Below are 17,026 nucleotides of genomic sequence, written 5' to 3'. Positions count from 1 at the left end.
GATCATAAGTTTCCAAAGAATATTAGAATGTTGCCAGCCAATGAGATAGGAATCATAAATGGGACCTTAAAAAAATTAGCAGGGGTGGGGATATGGCTCAAGCAGTAGCGCGCTGGCCTGGCATGCGTGTGGCCCAGGTTCAGTCCTCAGCACCACATAAAAACAAAGATGTGTGTCCTCTGAAAACTAAAAAATAAATATTAAAAAAATTCTCTCTCTCTCTCTCTTTCTTAAAAAAAAAAATCGCAATATCAGGAGCTAGAAGATGCTGGAATAGTGACCTCAGAAATTGAAAGGTGAAGGGAAAAAATTTTTCAACCTAGAATACTACAATTAAACTGTAAATTGGTGTGAATGTAAAATGTATTATACCTTTTTAGCATTCAAAAGTTCAGAAACTTTGTCTCCCATGTACCTCTTTATGGAAAGATCAGAAGATATGATCTTCCATAATAATTTATTAAACCAAAGAAAGTAAAAGGAATACCTCAAACAACAGCTCTGCAATTTTTAGACTAAAGAAATGAAAGTAAAAATGGAACCATATCTACTATATTTGTTATTGGGTTAATTGAAAAACAATGTTGACAGAAATTTGAGATATATGATAGATCATAAGAAACGTTAAGAGATTGTCAGAATGGGATAAGAGAGAACTTGTCTCTTGAAGTAAGTCTTTTTCTCCTGATGATGATGATCACTGTAAGATCACTTTCATTCTTCAGTCCTTACCTGGGGTAAAGATGGGGTTGATTTACTGGAAGTAGAATTTCTTGTCCATCTCACAGATTATAGCTCCAGATTCCAACCCTCTTTACCACCAACCTTTGCAGCTTCTCCATTATTACCAGCCTTGAATCTACCAACTCCTTTATCCTTATTTTTTACCAAGAAAGTTCTGTACTCTGAGATATCTTTCCATCTGTCATCCTTTAATTCCTATAAGACTCAATACATGCCCAATTCTGACCCTTCTTCTACTTGTTCTCTGGACTTCTTGGTTTGTTGTTAAGAGAAAGATCCTCAACTTTGATCTTTTACTAGGATATTTTGCTATAATGTACTGTTTCCTCTGCAGCCTTTTTAACTGGTGAATTTTTTTTTTCTTTCATGTCCTGTGTATCACTGGTTGTAGAGTTGAGATAGGTCTTTGCTATTTGTAGGTCATTCTTTCTCCTTCTTCCTTTGGAATATCCAGATTTTAATTTATATTATAATATCCAGATTTTAATTTATGCCACCATCCACAACTCCTTCTAGCTGTCCTCTAAAAACTCCATTCCTGGGCTGGGGTTGTGGCTCAGTGGGTAGAGCCCTTGCATAGCATGTGTAAGGCACTGGGTTCGAACCCTAGCACCACATAAAAAATAAATAAAGGTATTGTGTCCATCTACAACTAAAATTTAAAAAAACAAAACAAAACCCAAAACAAAAAAACTCCATTCCCTTTTACTCTTGAAGATTGTTGCTTCTGTCTCAGTGGTAAACTCTGGAATACTACTATGATCTTAATATCTGGCAATTTTAGTGTATGTAAATTTGGTTTTTCAGAACTCCTAGTCTTTGTGTTCTTTGAACTCTTTTTTTGGTAGCAGGTATTGAACTCAGGGGCACTCAACCACTGGGCAACACCTCCAGCCCTATTTTTTGTATTTTATTTAGAGGCAGGGTCCCACTGAGTTGCTTGATACCTTGCCGTTACTGAGACTGGCTTTGAGCTATTGATCATCCTTAAGCCTCTGGAGCTCCTGGGATTACAGGCGTGCACCACCGCACCTATCTTCTTTGAACTCTTTTCTAGTGTTCTTGTTCTTTACTTTGCGGTAGTCACAGTCGTATAACAATATACTGGATATTGTCATTTCTAGTAATCATACTAGTTTCATGCATTTTTCTTTATGGCCTTGTTTTCTATCATTCCTGCTCATTCTATTTAGTAGCAGACTTCCACAAGTATTCAAGCACATAGTAGCTGCTTTTAAATAGTTGAGAATCCCTGGCTCTGTCTTTTAGTTGGGGAGGACCTTTCCCTATCTTTTAATTGGAATGTTTAATCCCTGTTACACTTAACATAATAATTTATATGTTAGGTTTATATGTACTATTTGGTTTTTGTTGTGTTGCTGGGTAGAATGCAGGGACTTGCACATGCTTACTGAGTTACATTTCAGCCCAACAGTTTGGTTTTTTTCGATCTGCTCTTGGCCTTTTTTTTTTTAATATTTATTTTTTGGTTGTAGATGGACACAGTACCTTTATTTATTTTTATGTGGTGCTGAGGATTGAACCCGGGGCCTCGGACATGCTAGGCGACCGCTGTACCCCTGAGCCGCTGTATCCCCGAGCCGCTATATCCCCAGCTCTTGGCTTTTAAAGCTGTACCTCTTCATGCTTATGAGTAATTGCTTTAGGGATAATGATTTGCAGCTCTAACTTAATGACTCCTTAAAGTATTGTACCATTTCTCACTTTTTAAGATTTTATTAGTAACCTTACAGTAGCCTTATAAAACAGTAATTTATTTTATCCAATCCCTATTTTTATTTTTTTAAACACATTATAACTTACCTTGTAGTGCTTTTTAAAAAAAATAGCTGACAATTTTAAGACAGTTATAAGAAAGGAAAATAAAAGCCTCGTGTTTTATACTTACTCACTTATTACCATTGCTGTTTCACCTCATTCCTTCCTAAATATATAAATTTCCATCTCTTATATTCTGTTACCTGAAAATTGTACTTCAGCATTTTTTGTTTAGCAACTCCACTCAGCTTCTGTTCATACGAAAATCCTTAGTTTAGAAGGATAAATTCCTCTAAAATTCTGGGTTGACAATTTTTCCTTTCAACATTTAAAAAAAGTTACTTGTATCCTTGCCAGTGTTGATGTCCATATCATTCTTTCCTCGATGTTATATGCTTTTCTCTGTTTGCTTTGCCAATTTTCTTTTATTGGTTGGGAGCAGGTACAAACCTGTAATCCCAGCCATCCAGGAGTCTTGAGGCAAGAGGGCCACAAATTCCAAGCTAGCCAGTGTGGGCAATTTATCAAGACCCTGTCTCCAAATTAAGGAAAAAAAGAGGGGGGACTGGGTATGTAGCTCAAGATAGAGTGCATTGAGTTCAACTCCCAGTATTCACCCCCCAACACACAAAAAAAGTATTTGATCTTCCTGTTGGCTGTGATTTTGTCAGATATGTATTTCTGTTAATCCTGTGTGCAGTTCACTGAACTTCTTTTATCTATGCCCCCACCTTTTTTTTTTTTTTTCCCAAAGAAGAGATGGGGTCTTACTGTGTTGCTCAGGCTAGCCTTGAATTCCTGGGCTCAGATGATCCTCCTGCCTGAGTCCTCCATAGTGTCTTGAAATATAGACATATGCCACTGATTAGTTTATTATTTCTTTAAAAAAAACAAAAACAACAAATGTTCGCTGGGCATGGTTGCACACATCTGTAATCCCAGGAGCTCAGGAGCCTGAGGCAGGACGATCTCGTTCAAAGCCAGCCTCAGCAAAAGCAAGGTGCTAAGCAACTCAGACCATGTCTTCAAATAAAATACAAAATAGGGCTGATTTGCTTAGTGCCTCGTCATTGCTGAGGCTGGCTTTGAACTTGTGATCCTCCTGTCTCAGCCTCTGGAGCCGCTGGGATTACAGGCCAGCACCACCTGGCTGTTTAATGCTTTCTTTAGTTATCTCTGATTTGTTGCTAAGTCCATCAAGGAATTTTAAAATTTTAGATATTGTATTTCTCTAAAATTTTAATTTGCTGCTTTTTTGGTTATTTTCTGTGTTGAGATTTCTTATGTACTCATTGAGCACCTGTGTTCATTTAAAGTTTTGAATACACAATAGCCCATTTAAAGTCTCAGCTATTAAAACGTGAACTGTTTTGGTGTCCGGTTATTGTTGAGTGTGCTTGTATTTACTGTGACTCATTCTTTTTCTACTAATGTATTTATTTATGGTACTGGGGATTTAACCTACAGCTTTGTGCATGTTAAGCAGATGCTATACTATAATACTATCCTGTCTACCAATTTTTATTGTGATTTGGTCATTGTGTATAACACATAGTTGAAAGTTTAAATTCTTTTCATCTTCCGAGAACTGTTGGTTATTCTGATAGGCAATTAAATTAATTATGGATCACTTTTATTCTTTTATAAGTTTGTTTCTATACTTTGTTAGGAAAGATCTGTGAAAAGTCCAAGGTATTTCCTTTAAGCCTTTGTAACTTCACTTTCTAAACTGTTTCTTGGAAGATCTTGTCAAGTTTTGGTTTAGCCTTTTTTTAGGCTAGAACAGGCCTATACTAGAAGTTAGTGCCAGGGTGTGGTCTTTTATATCAAAATGTGACCTTTCTGGCTTTTCGAGTAGGTTGCCCAGGAAACACAAGTCCCTTTTTCCCCTGGAAGGGGAATAAATTGGAATTCTGTCTAGCAAGCATTGCATAATCTCATCCTGTGCATAACCACCCAGATTTTGACCAGGGACTTGTGAGGAATTAACATTTATTCTATATCTTTCCTTTTCTTAGCCTCTTTGTGCCTCAGCCTCACCCTCTGTATATCTCTATTTCTGTGCCCTGCCCCTTACACTCCAGCCACTCAGAAGTTCTAAAATTTCTGTGTGTGGTCTGCTGGATCACTAGCTATGTATTTGAGTGATAAAATTGTGAGCTGCAAATAGCTCATGGAGACAGTGTGTGCTTAGCATATGTAAGGTCCTAGATTAGACCCCCTACCTCCACATACACACACACAAAAAGGATAAATCTCTTTATAGAGAGGGTAATTTGCAAAAATTGCAGTCTTTAAAGGATTTCATACTTTGTCTGTGGTCCAGTGACTTTATATAGCTGCCTCCTATATTTCTGTCTTGTTTTACAATTTTAGTGACAGGACTAGTCTGGTGCCAGTTACTCTGTCATGGGTGAAAGTGAAAGTCACCTTTGCTCTACCTTAAAATTTTTTATATCCTACAGCAATTTTGTGTTTTAAGGATCAGTGTGGTTTGAAAAAGTGGCTGCTTAAAACCTAATAGTAGATGTTTTTCTTAAGGAATAAGATATAATAATGGTCATTTTTATGGGACTGTATAAGTGAAATTCCTCTAAAATGTTTTCCTAAAGAAATAGTTTTTATTGGCATTATGTTTTTAAATTAAAGAGTTTGCTTTAAAGCATATATTCGGTTCTAGATGTATATTAGAACTCCCTAAGGAGATTAAAAAAGAAAATAACTATTGCCTTAGTTATATTCCTGCATAGCAAAAACATTTTATGGTATTTAAATAATACTGGTAAATCACCTCAGATGTTTTTCCTTATTTAGTGAAGGTGAAGAACTATTTTCTTAGAAGGATCTTTGCCAAAATCATTGTTTCAATTCTTCTAAAAATTTAAAAAATCTTTCAGATAAGTTCTGAATACATTTTTGGTTAAAAAGTGTACATATGTATATAATCAGTCCTCTTAGGAAGCTAGATTTAGAATAATGGCAATAAATCAGTATTTCTTATCTAAGCACATTTTTTTTTTCATTAAACACATTTATTGTCAGAGACAAAATAACTTGCTTATTCAGTATTTATTGATCTTATTTGTTCGGTAGATGCTTTCTTGCTCACCATGTACCAGATACCATAGTAGGTGGTGACTATCTTAGAATTTTGTAGTCTGTGAGACTGAGATTGAGTGTGTGGCTCTGTGGTTCCATAATAGTTCATCAAAGTATCTCCAATATAAAATTGCTTTATTTAGGTATTGCTTCGAACAGAGGTTTGCTGTGTGTGTGTGTGTGTGTGTGTGTGTGCGCGTGCGTGCGTGTGTGTGTGTAGTACTGGTGATTGAATGCAAAGTCTAACTTGTGCTGGGTAAGTACTTTCTCACTGAGCTGTATGCTCAGCCCTTTTTATTTTTATTTAAGCTTTTTTTGGTTGTTTGTTTTTTGTTGAGGAATTGAACGTAGGACTTCATGCATACTAGGCAAGAGCTCTACCGCTGAGTCACATCCCTAGTCACATACACACATACTGAGCCCTTTTCATTTTATTTGAGACAGAGTCTAAGTTGCCTAGCCTGGCCTTGAACTTGTGATCCTTCTCAGTCTCAGTTTCCTGAATAACCGGGATTAGCTGTGTTAATTTTAATATCATAGTTTGGGGGGCCTAGTAGAATACTGTCCAAGGAATCCGTAGAACAAAATGATTGTTTATGATAGAGAATATTTGAATATGACTAAGAGTTAGCTTGAAAGAGAGGAATATCAGGAGAGAAAACATGAAGAAACAGGGGCTGGGCTTGTGGCTCAAGTGGTAGCATGCTTGCCTAGCATGCATGAGGCACTGGGTTGGATTTTCAGCACCCCACACAAATAAATAAAGGTCTATCAACAACTTAAAAATATATATATATATATATTAAAAAAAAAAAAAGAAAACAGCCAGACAGAATTTTCTTTCAAAAAAAAACTAAAAAACAAAAAAAAACTCTAAGAAATAAACATAAAAAACACTCAGAGTGGATATTTCTACAGATAAGTGTTATCCATTTGGCAGAGGGTTAAATGGTATCTTGGATGAAAATTGTGTTAATTGATAAATTTATTACAAAGATTGAAATCCCATAAATTAGCCATTTTTCTTTGGATCAGCGCAACTTGAACTAAACATTTTTTATTTATCTCTGATCTTTTACTGTATGCCTGTTTTCTGTCTTTGAGATGGTAGAAATATCATGACTTGAGGAGCCCTTGTCTGTATATCCATACAGTGTAGAGTTTTTAGCCACTAGTCCTCTTTATCACATCACCCTAATAAAGTTTTTGTTTTCTTCTTGGTTACAATGTAAGGAAAGGAAAAATGGGACTTTGTTTTACCTTGTTTATTTTGTTATTTCTTCCTAGCAAATATAGAGTCATTGCATTACCAATAACAACTGCTTTAAATCGCAAGATGCATCATAAACACAGAAGTACCTATAAATCTAGTGGAAAGAGTAACCAAAATATTTTTAAAATCTGGTTTAGGATTATGTTTTTTAATCAGTAATCTCTAAATATTGAATCTGTTGCATTCTTTATTGTCTTTTAACCTTTTTTTTTTCCCTGTGTCTCCCGGTTTTTAATGTTCAAAATGCAAGACAATCTCAGTTGAGAAATGTTTTGGTTTGTTCTCTCCCCCTCCCTCCTTTCCTTCCTTGTAACAGAGACTGAAACCAGGGGTGCTCAACATCCCCACCTCTTTTTATTTTTTTAAGACTGGGTCTTGCTAAATTACCTAGGCCTTGCTAAATTGCTGATGCTGGCTTTGAACTTGCAATCCTCCTGCCTTAGCCTCCCAAGTGGCTGGGATTACATGTGTGTGCCACCATGCCCTCCACAGATGTTTTCTTGAGCTGTCTGAACTGCTACTAAAGCCCACCCATTGCATTTAATATATTTAAAAGCTGGCAACCATTCCCCCTTTAAATTTTTTAAAAATTTTGAGACATACAGTTATAGATTCATAGAGTTGCCTTCCTCCCCGCAAAAATTTCAGATGTCTTTTTTGCTTTTCACTAGGCCTTTAAGATTGTTGCCTGAATATTTTCTAGTATTTCATTCTTTCATGCATAGACATTTTGCTGCTGTTAGTGGATCTTTTCTTCCTCTGCTACTTCTGTTTATTTTTACTCAAGGTGCCATGTTTCCACGAGAGAGAGAGAGAGAGAGAGAGAGAGAGAGAGAGAGAGTGTGTATATATATATATGTATGTATATATATATTATTTCAAACTAGGAACTTCTCACTTTCTTTGAAAAAATACTTGGTTAAAAGGTTTTCTTCAATAAAGCAAATTTTCTACAATAAAGCAAATTCTTGGTTAAAAGGTTTTCTTCAATAAAGGATTGAATTTCCTGTTGTCATTGCCTCAGGGCACTACCAGTTTAGGACACTTACATTTCCAAAATGAAGTTTGGAACCACTCACATTCCGTGCATTTGTCTGAAATTCCATATGTGGGATATTTTATTGCTGCAAGATCTTAGGGTTCTCCTCTCTACTGTTCTACAACACCATTGTTTTGTCTTAGATCCAGGGCAAGTTTCCTTTATCCTGATTTCAGAGCACTTTTGGTTCTCTGGTTATTCAAATTTATACCTATAAAACAGTAATTATAATGAAAACAATGAATCTATTAATAGCAAAAGTTTAGATTTGAAAGACTTATAAGTGATAAGTCTTACTCTAGGTGGGCAGTTTTCCATAATTTAAAAATGTTGCTCTGCTCTGGTGACTTTCATTGTTTACATCAAGAAATCTGTAGGGCTGGGGATATATAGTTCAGTTGGTAGAGTGCTTGCCATGCATGCACAAGGCCCTGGGTTCAATCCTCAGCAACACACACACACAATCTATGTATGTACGTAATATATATTTTTTCCCTCTTGAGCTATTTTAAAAATTTTATTACTGCTTTTAAGTTGTTTGGAATGATATATCTTAATGTTCTTTTTTTTTTTTAAGAGTGAGTGAGAGAGAGAGAATTTTTAAATATTTATTTATTTATTTTTAGTTTTCGGCGGACACAACATCTTTGTTTGTATGTGGTGCTGAGGACTGAACCCGGGCCGCATGCATGCCAGGCGAGCGCGCTACCGCTTGAGCCACATCCCCAGCCCAGTGTTCTTTTCTTAATATGTTTGGGGATGTTGAATTTAGATCTATGGATTTATAGTTTTCATCAAATTTGGAAATTTTGTTCCATAATTATAATTGTTTCCAGTTTTTTTTTCTTCTCTTTGCAATGCGAATTATACCTTATATCATTGTAGTTAGGAGCCACCTTTGCTTCCTTTGATTCCCTCCAGTTTTTCTGTTTTCATTTTGTATACTATTAATAACAGATTCTTTATAGAAGAAAAGATTAGATAGAGATGTGTGTGGTGTATGGAGGAGGAGAGTAAAAGATTGTAATTTATTAAATTAGAAAACAGATATAGAACTGGAATTGATTTGAGTAAAATTGTGCTGTAAACAGCACAATGTTTTTCTTTAAAAAAACAAATAAATACGAAAGAAAATGTTTCTAGTATAAGACCAGCAGTATAGAAAGTAAAGCATACAAGTACCAGTATAATACTCCTGTTTTGCAGTAGTGCAACTTTTAAGTACATATTTTTGCACCATTCATAGTCCACATGCAGTTACAGCTCTACACTTTACTACATGCCCACAGATCCTAAATAAAACTACTAAGAAGAAATAACCCAGATGTTCACTTATTTGACCAGCTCCATCTGACTTTAAAAGTGCAAAAAGGCTTAGATATATACAGATCAAGCCATACACAAAATGTTACTTTATCAACTAGTAATTTTCTAAAATAAAGTTTTAGTACAATGACAGTAAAATAAGGGAAGAAACCTGAAGGAATGAAGTCCTAATTACTGTACGTGCCTTTTAAAAAAAAATTTAACTTTTGGACAGTAGGGGGAAACCTATTATATCAGTTACAAACAAAAGTCAAGTCGTTTTTTGCAAGAAATTTAACAATTGGGTACAATGTCTTTCCTTTGTTGCCATTACTTCATAGTTTACTTGTCCATTGTCACAGTATCTGCTTCCCTGATCATTTTATCAGGTTCTTCATCCCTTAACTTCTCAAGATTAGTCATCACCTGGTGAAGCTCTGCTATACTGTTAGAGGCATTGCCAGCCTGAATCACACAGAATTCTTCTCTAATTTCTTCTTCACTGTCTGTGTCTTTAATTTTTCTTCCACGATTGTCAGAAGTTTAATATCATCAGCTATGCCATTATCAGCATCTATATCATTAATTATGTCCTGTACTCCTCTTCTGTGGAAATCTGCCCAGGAGACTTCATTTTAGTTCCCAGTTTCTTTGTTGTTGCACTTCTATCACCATCCTTGTCAAATAATGGAAACAACAATAACAAATAAACTTCTTTGAATTCTGTAATCTGCAATTCCAACAGTTGGTCAGTCTTGCTATAAGTGCTGCTGGTTTTGGAGACACTGCTGCCTAGTTTACTCACTCCATTCGAAATCCATGATATCAGGCTTTAAACTCTTATGACTCTTACAAATACCTTAAAGCCTTAGGTGCTTTATGTGTTTTGACCAGTTTATTCTTAGTATAGTTCTATAAAGGTAAATATTGAGTTGTCCATAGCACCCAACTAATTAGATAGCATCTAGAGCTGGGCGAGGTGGCGCACACCTGTAATCTCAGCAGTTCAGGAGGTTGAGGTAGGAGTATCTCTAGTTCAAGCCAACCTTGGCAAAAGCGAGGCACTAAGCAATGCAGTGAGTTCCTGTCTCTAAATAAAGTACAAAATAGGGCTGGGGATGTGTTTCAGGGGTCGAGTGCCCCTGAGTTCAATCCCCAGTGCCCGCTTCCCTGCAAAAGAATAGTATCTGAATCATTAAGTTTTTCTAAAGATGTAAGGTCTGGTGGTATTGATGGTATAAGCATATAATTCAGTTGTCCAGGGCTTACTGGACATGCACAAGACCTGGGTTAGATCCCCAGGACTGGGTGGGGATTGGGGGATTTAGTGAGAGAATCCATATGACATTTTATTAAATTCTCAAATTCTCAAAAAAAAAAAAATATCTCAAAAAAGTCTAGCTGATGCTATCTGTAGATTGAGAAGTGCTTAAATGAAAAATGATGTTCAAGATTTTCTTCACAGTAATCTAAGAGATGGTGTAGGTGAATATGTTGACTAAAATTTGCCATCAATTTTGAAAGTAGATGATAGGTTCAGTAGAATTGAGACTCGAATGTATGTTTGAAACATCTTTAATTTCAAAAAATTCTTTAATTTCAAAAAGTGAAATAACTGAAGAAAAATGACACAGCTAATTTTTTTAAAAGGCCCCTTGTTGGGCTGACGTTGTGGCTCAGTGGTAGAGCGCTTGCCTAGCATGTGCGAGGTACTTGGTTCGATTCTCAGCACTACATATGAATAAATGAATAAAATAAAGATCCATCAACATCTAAAAAAAAAAAAAAATGCCCCTTGCTGGGCATGGTGGTGTATGCCAGCCATTAGGCCAAGGCAGGAAGATTGTAAGTTCAAGGTCAGCCTAGGCAATTAAGTGATGACCCTACTTCTAAATAAAAAATTTTAAAAAGGTCTGTAGTAGCTGATGTAGTGGCATATGCTTGTCATCCCAGCAACTGAAAAGGTTGAGACTGGAAGATCACAAGTTTGATCCTAACCTCAGCAACTTAAGTAAGATCCTGTCTCAAAATAAAAAGGGCTGCAGATGTGGCTCAATGTTAAAGCGCCCCTAAATTCAATCCCCAGTACAAAAAAATAAAAAATCTGGGGTTCAAATTCCCAATCAAGATTCCCAGGCTAATTTGATTTGAATACAAACTAGCATAAATGTTTTCCCAGATGCTTCAGAATTAAATCATTAACAGTCACTAAGTACTTATTTGGCAAGTCAGGTAGTAATGTTCAGGATTTACTAAAACACAAGGTGTGCATTCAAAAGTTTGAAGTTATTAGCTGGGGTGGTTCTCAACCTTTTAAGATAACACCTTATTATTCATCCATCTCCCATCCTTTATTCATGAGCACTGTAATTTCAAAAATAGCTCAACAAACTGCATTAAAAATGGGTTCTAATAATAAAAAAGCATGGGCATGATGATTCATTCTGATAAAAACCAGATTACCTGTTGTATATTATTATACTGAGTTTCTATAATTTTAGCCTAAAGCTTAGGAAGTTTTCTTAGATTTTCATCCTAAATTAAATCCTGGCATATATAATTTTTACTTAGATGTTTTGAAATACTAGTGAAAACATTGTGTCTGAGAAAGCACATTAATAATTGTTAATTCACAATCCAAGATTAAAATTAAAAAATACTTTCAAATGTTCTTATATTAATCAAGTTTATACTTATTTCATTCATTTATTCTTTTTCCTGTTTCTAAAGTATTTCAGTTAGACTTTTGATGAATTAGAAAAATATTTGTGCTAGGTTAAATCTATAAACTATGGGAGATAATTTATAATCAAAACTACCTTTATATTTTCCCTTTTTTATTTTATTTCACCTGTTTGAAAAACTCTAGTGTTCTCTTGTTCTGATCATACAATTGAAATTTATTTAAGTGAACACAGACAATTTGATCATCACTTTTAAATAAATTCCTGATAATTCACCATTATGTATTTTTTAAAATTTTATATTTCATTTATTTGTTTGTTTGTTTTTGGTACTGAGGATTGAACTCAGGGGCGCACAACCACTGAGACACATCCCCAGCCCTATTTTGTATTTTATTTAGAGACAGGGTCTCACTGAGTTGCTTAGCACCTTTCTCTTATGCTGAGGCTGGCTGTGAACTTGCAGTCCACCTGCCTCAGCCTACCCAGCTGCTGGGATTACAGGCTTGCATCACCATGCCCAGCTTTTATATGCCCTTTTAAGATATACATTGACAGTAGAGAGTATTTGACATAGTATAATTTTTCATTCTTGTGCTTGTTTATTCATGTATGAACATAGGAAAGATATCTGATTCATTACACTGGTTGTGTATTCATGTATGAACATAGGAAAGTTATGTCTGATTCATTCTACTGTCTTTCCTATTTCCATCACCCTCCTTCATTTCCCTTTGTCTAATCCAATGAACTTCGACCTCCCCCTTTTCTGCCTCCCATTGTGTCCACGTATCAGAGAGAACATTAGGTCTTTGGTATTCTGGGACTGGCTTTTTTCTCTTTGCATGATAGTTTCCAGTTCCTTCTGTTTATCAGCAAATGCCATCCTTTATCACTGAGTTATAGTTCATTTTCTTTATCCATTCATTTTTTGAAAGGCACCTAGGTTGGTTCCATAGCTTAGCTGCTATAAATATTTATGAGGCAGTGTCACTCTAGTAAGCTGATTTTAAGTCCTTTTGGTACATTCCAAGGAGTAGGTTAACTTAATCAAATGGTGGTTCTATTCCAAGTTTTCTGAGGAATCTCTGTACTGCTTTATAGACTGGTCATACCAATTTGTATTCCCACCAGCAATGTGTGTATAATTTCCCCTGCGTCCTTGCCAGCATTTATCGTTTTACCCTTATTTATTATCTGAACCTATCTTCAGCAAAATGCACAGGCTCCTTAGCTCTATTACTTCTTCACTCTTCTACCTTTGCCTTCTATTACGTCAACCTGAAAATAACAGGTGGTTTTAAAACTCTGTACTTTTAGGGTTTTTGTTTGTTTTCAGTGCAGTTATTGCATTCTTCTAAGTTGGTCTTCCTAGAAAGCTATCATTTATTTACCCTTCTGCATTCAACTCAAGTGTCAATCCCTATATAAGGAAAGGGAGGTATACATATTTTCACTTAGGTATACATGTTTAGGAAAATATCATACTTGCTTGTTTGTTGTTCACTTGAATGCTTATTTTGGAAGAATGATATTTTTTCAAAGTTAAATTTATGAATTAGGATTTTGTGAATTTTGATAATAGTAATTGAGTTTTTCACCAAATGTCTTCTTATTTGCAGACATAATGAAGCCTTCCTTCAAAAGATTTTCTTTTGAGGGTGAAGGTTACAGGGTATTTGAATCCAGGGGCACTTAGTTGCTGAGCCACATCCCCAGCCCTTTTTATTTTTAAATTTTTATTTCATTTATTTTTTGGTACCAAGAATTGAACCAAGGGATGTTTAACCACCAAGCCACATCCCAAACCCCTTCTTATTTTTTTAATATTTAAAAACAGGTTCTCACTAAGTTGCTTAGGGTCTCCCTAGGTTGCTGAGGCTGCCTTTGAACTTGTGATTTTTCTGCCTCAGCCTCCTGAATCACTAGTGCCACCACACTCAGCTTCAAAAGGTCTTTCTTCTTCACAGTGATAGTGTTTTTTGTTTTTTTTTTAAGAGAGAGAGAGAGAATTTTAATATTTATTTATTTTTTAGTTTTCGGTGCACACAACATCTTTGTATGTGGTGCTGAGGATCGAACCTGGGCCGCACGCATGCCAGGCGAGTGCGCTACCGCTTGAGCCACATCTCCAGCCCGTGATAGTGTTTTTTAAGTCAAAAGGATTAGCATGGAATTTTGATACTTGTACTTTATTTGTATAGATTTAGCATAGTAAAACATTTCTTATTGGCCATAAAGAAATCGTTGTATATGGAATTAATCAAATGCTGGTCTTCAATGAAAGAACCAATTCTCATGGGTACCCTATCCAAAAAATAGTACAGCTTTAAAAGTGGGATATGTGCACATGTATTTGGGGTGCTGGGGATTGAACCTAGAATCTTCAGCATGCTAGGCAAGCCCCTTAACCACTGAAGTATACACACATCCCAGCCCTTTTTTTAATTGTGAGATAGGGTTTTGCTAAGTTGTCCAGGCTGAACTTGTGATCCTCCTGCTTTAGCCTCCTGAGCTGGTGAGCTTACAAGCATGTATCACCATGCCCTGCTAAAAGACTTCTAAATTAAAAAACCACATGTATAATGGGGGCTGTTTAATTAATATCTTAGATAGTTTTAATATGCACAATCTTACAAACAGTTTGATTGCTTAAAAATAGTCATACTGCCCAGATGTGGTGGTACGTACCTATAATTCAAGGGACTTGGGAAGATAAGACAGGAGGATTCCAAGTTTGAGGCCAACCTCAGCAATTTAGTGAGGCCCTGTCTCAAAATAAAAAATAAAAATGATTGGGAATGTAGTTCATTGGTTAAGCACCCCTGGGTTTTATCTGTGGTACCTGTATAAATAAAAGATAAATAGTTAATTAATAAATAGATAAATAGTTAAACTGGCTGTGCTCTGCGTTAAACCAGGGCCTTATTCATATCAGGTAAGCTCTCTACCACTGAGTCACATCCTTAGCCCCTGGCAAATTTTAATATATGTATTTTACCACAGTAAAATTTTTCTTTAAATCAGCACACAAAATAAAAACCTGATCAACAATTTTCTGTAACACAGATCTGCATATTGCTCTACACTTTTTCTTACTGCCCTCCATTCTTAACCTAGTAAACTTCCCTTTATGTTAATTTTATAGCATTTCCCCACATCTACCTGAGATAAAGACATCTAAGTGTTCCTAGGCTTTCTATTTGCATGTCTATTCCTGCCTTTACTTTTGTGATACCAGTGTCTTAAAGGATGATTACATTTTTGTCAGTATCTTAGATGCCTCATTCCTTGTGACTTTTCCTTGACTCTGCTTTAACTAGGCATTGAATTTTTCAATTCTAACTATGGGCCTTGCCATAACCACCTCCCAGATCAACATTGCTTTTGATCTTTTACAGAGTCATTTGTTTCTGCTTGTTTGGTTATATCAACCAGTAATAGTACTCTGTTCCATCATCTGAATGGTCTATCACCTATCTTGGAGTTTTAACTGGTCTTTCACTTCTACTCTCTTTAGATATTTTTCTATTTCTGTCTGGTTATTTTCCTAGAATGTAAATCTGATATTTACATTCTGCTTAGAAATATTCAAGGGTTTCCCATTATTTAAGAGACTAAATGCAGAAGTACCATGGTATACCAGGTCATTTATAGTCTGCCTCTGGAATAATCTACCTTCCTTTCTTTCTTCATTAATTTGTACCCCGCCCCCATCCCGTCCCTCTGTTCCTTCCTTCCTTATTGAACCCAAGAGCACTTTGCAATCAAGCTAAGTCTGCAGCCCTTTTTATTTTTTGTTTTCAGACAGGGTCTTGAGCTGCTTAGGGCCTCACTAAGTTGCAGAGGCTGGCCTCAAACTTGCAATTCTCCTGCCTCAGCCTCCCAAGTCACTGGATTAGATGTGTGCATCACCATGCTTAGCTGCCTCTGGATTTTTTTTTTTAAATCAGTTACTGCTTTATCTTCTGTCCTTTGCATATTCCTTTGACCATCTTAATGTCTTTATAATATATTAACTGTGCCAACAGAGGTTTCTGTTCTGGACATCTCTGTGAAGTTTTCCTTGCTGTTGAGGCTGATTTAGTTAGTAGATTCTTGTTTTAGATTATAATATACACCACCATTATAGCTCTTGTCACAGTGTGGTATCAGCTCATATTTGTGCCTATATATTAACTATACTATGAGCCAGATGAATCTTTTTTTACTCATGTAGAAATCACATAGATAAACTACAAAAAGGAAAGAAAACTATTATTTTAGCTTTCTAGTAATGACTAACCAGTAAAGTCTATACTTCCTTCACTAGAAAATTCTAACATATACTAAATCAAGTTGACAGAGTTGAAATTAAACTGGTATTGGTAATATTTTTTAAAAATACGCTTTTAGTTGTTGATGGGCCTTTTTTTAATTTATCTGAGGTGCTGAGAATCAAAACCCAGTGCCTCACATATGTGAGGCAAGCACTCTACTCCTAAGCTACAACCCCAGCCCAATATTTTTAATTGATATAATCATTTTGAAAAGTTTGACAAGGCATCTCGAATTCAAAAATTATTTCGAGTATGATTATAAAGACAAGATAAAGAATAAAATTCAGACTCATAATTGCTTATATAGTACGATCACACGTACATGTGAAAATGCATAATTAGATGTAGTTAAGTGGTAGAATGCTTTTTCTGGCAATCCCCAGCATAGACAAACAAGGAACTGTATATTACAGTGCTAATAGTGGGTTTTGTGATATTGGAACAGAGTGATTTTTTTCCCTTCTTTTGATAGTATATTTGTATGGTATGCTTGTGTTTTATGATTTAAAATGTTTATAACAATCCAATATTTGGATTTTTTTAAAAGTATGATCATCAATCAAAATTTTAACAGAAAACATTATTTCAGTCTTTTTTTTTCTTTAATAATAGCTGTCCATGATTAGAAGAAAAGGAATTTCTATTTAAAAGTTGCCTTTGAAGTAATACACAAGTGGCTAGCATGTGGAGTTGATTATTTATGTAAGGTTTCAAGGTTGACTCAAGTTATTCTTCTTTATATCCCGATCTCAATTTTATATTTTAAATGTAGTTTTTGTTTTTG

General features: G+C 35.5%; 1 protein-coding gene across 3 annotated transcripts in view; it reads left to right on the top strand.

Annotated features, from left to right (window-relative positions):
- The window catches only part of Trim33 (tripartite motif containing 33), a 123,156-nt gene that overhangs the window by 64,492 nt on the left and 41,638 nt on the right, over positions 1 to 17,026 (top strand). The gene's annotated exons all lie outside the window — the stretch shown is intronic.

Source organism: Marmota flaviventris, chromosome 10 (genome assembly GCF_047511675.1).
Source record: "Marmota flaviventris isolate mMarFla1 chromosome 10, mMarFla1.hap1, whole genome shotgun sequence".
NCBI lineage: Eukaryota > Metazoa > Chordata > Mammalia > Rodentia > Sciuridae > Marmota > Marmota flaviventris.
Note: the sequence above shows the minus strand (reverse complement) of the source record. Positions and strands in the feature narration are given on the sequence as shown.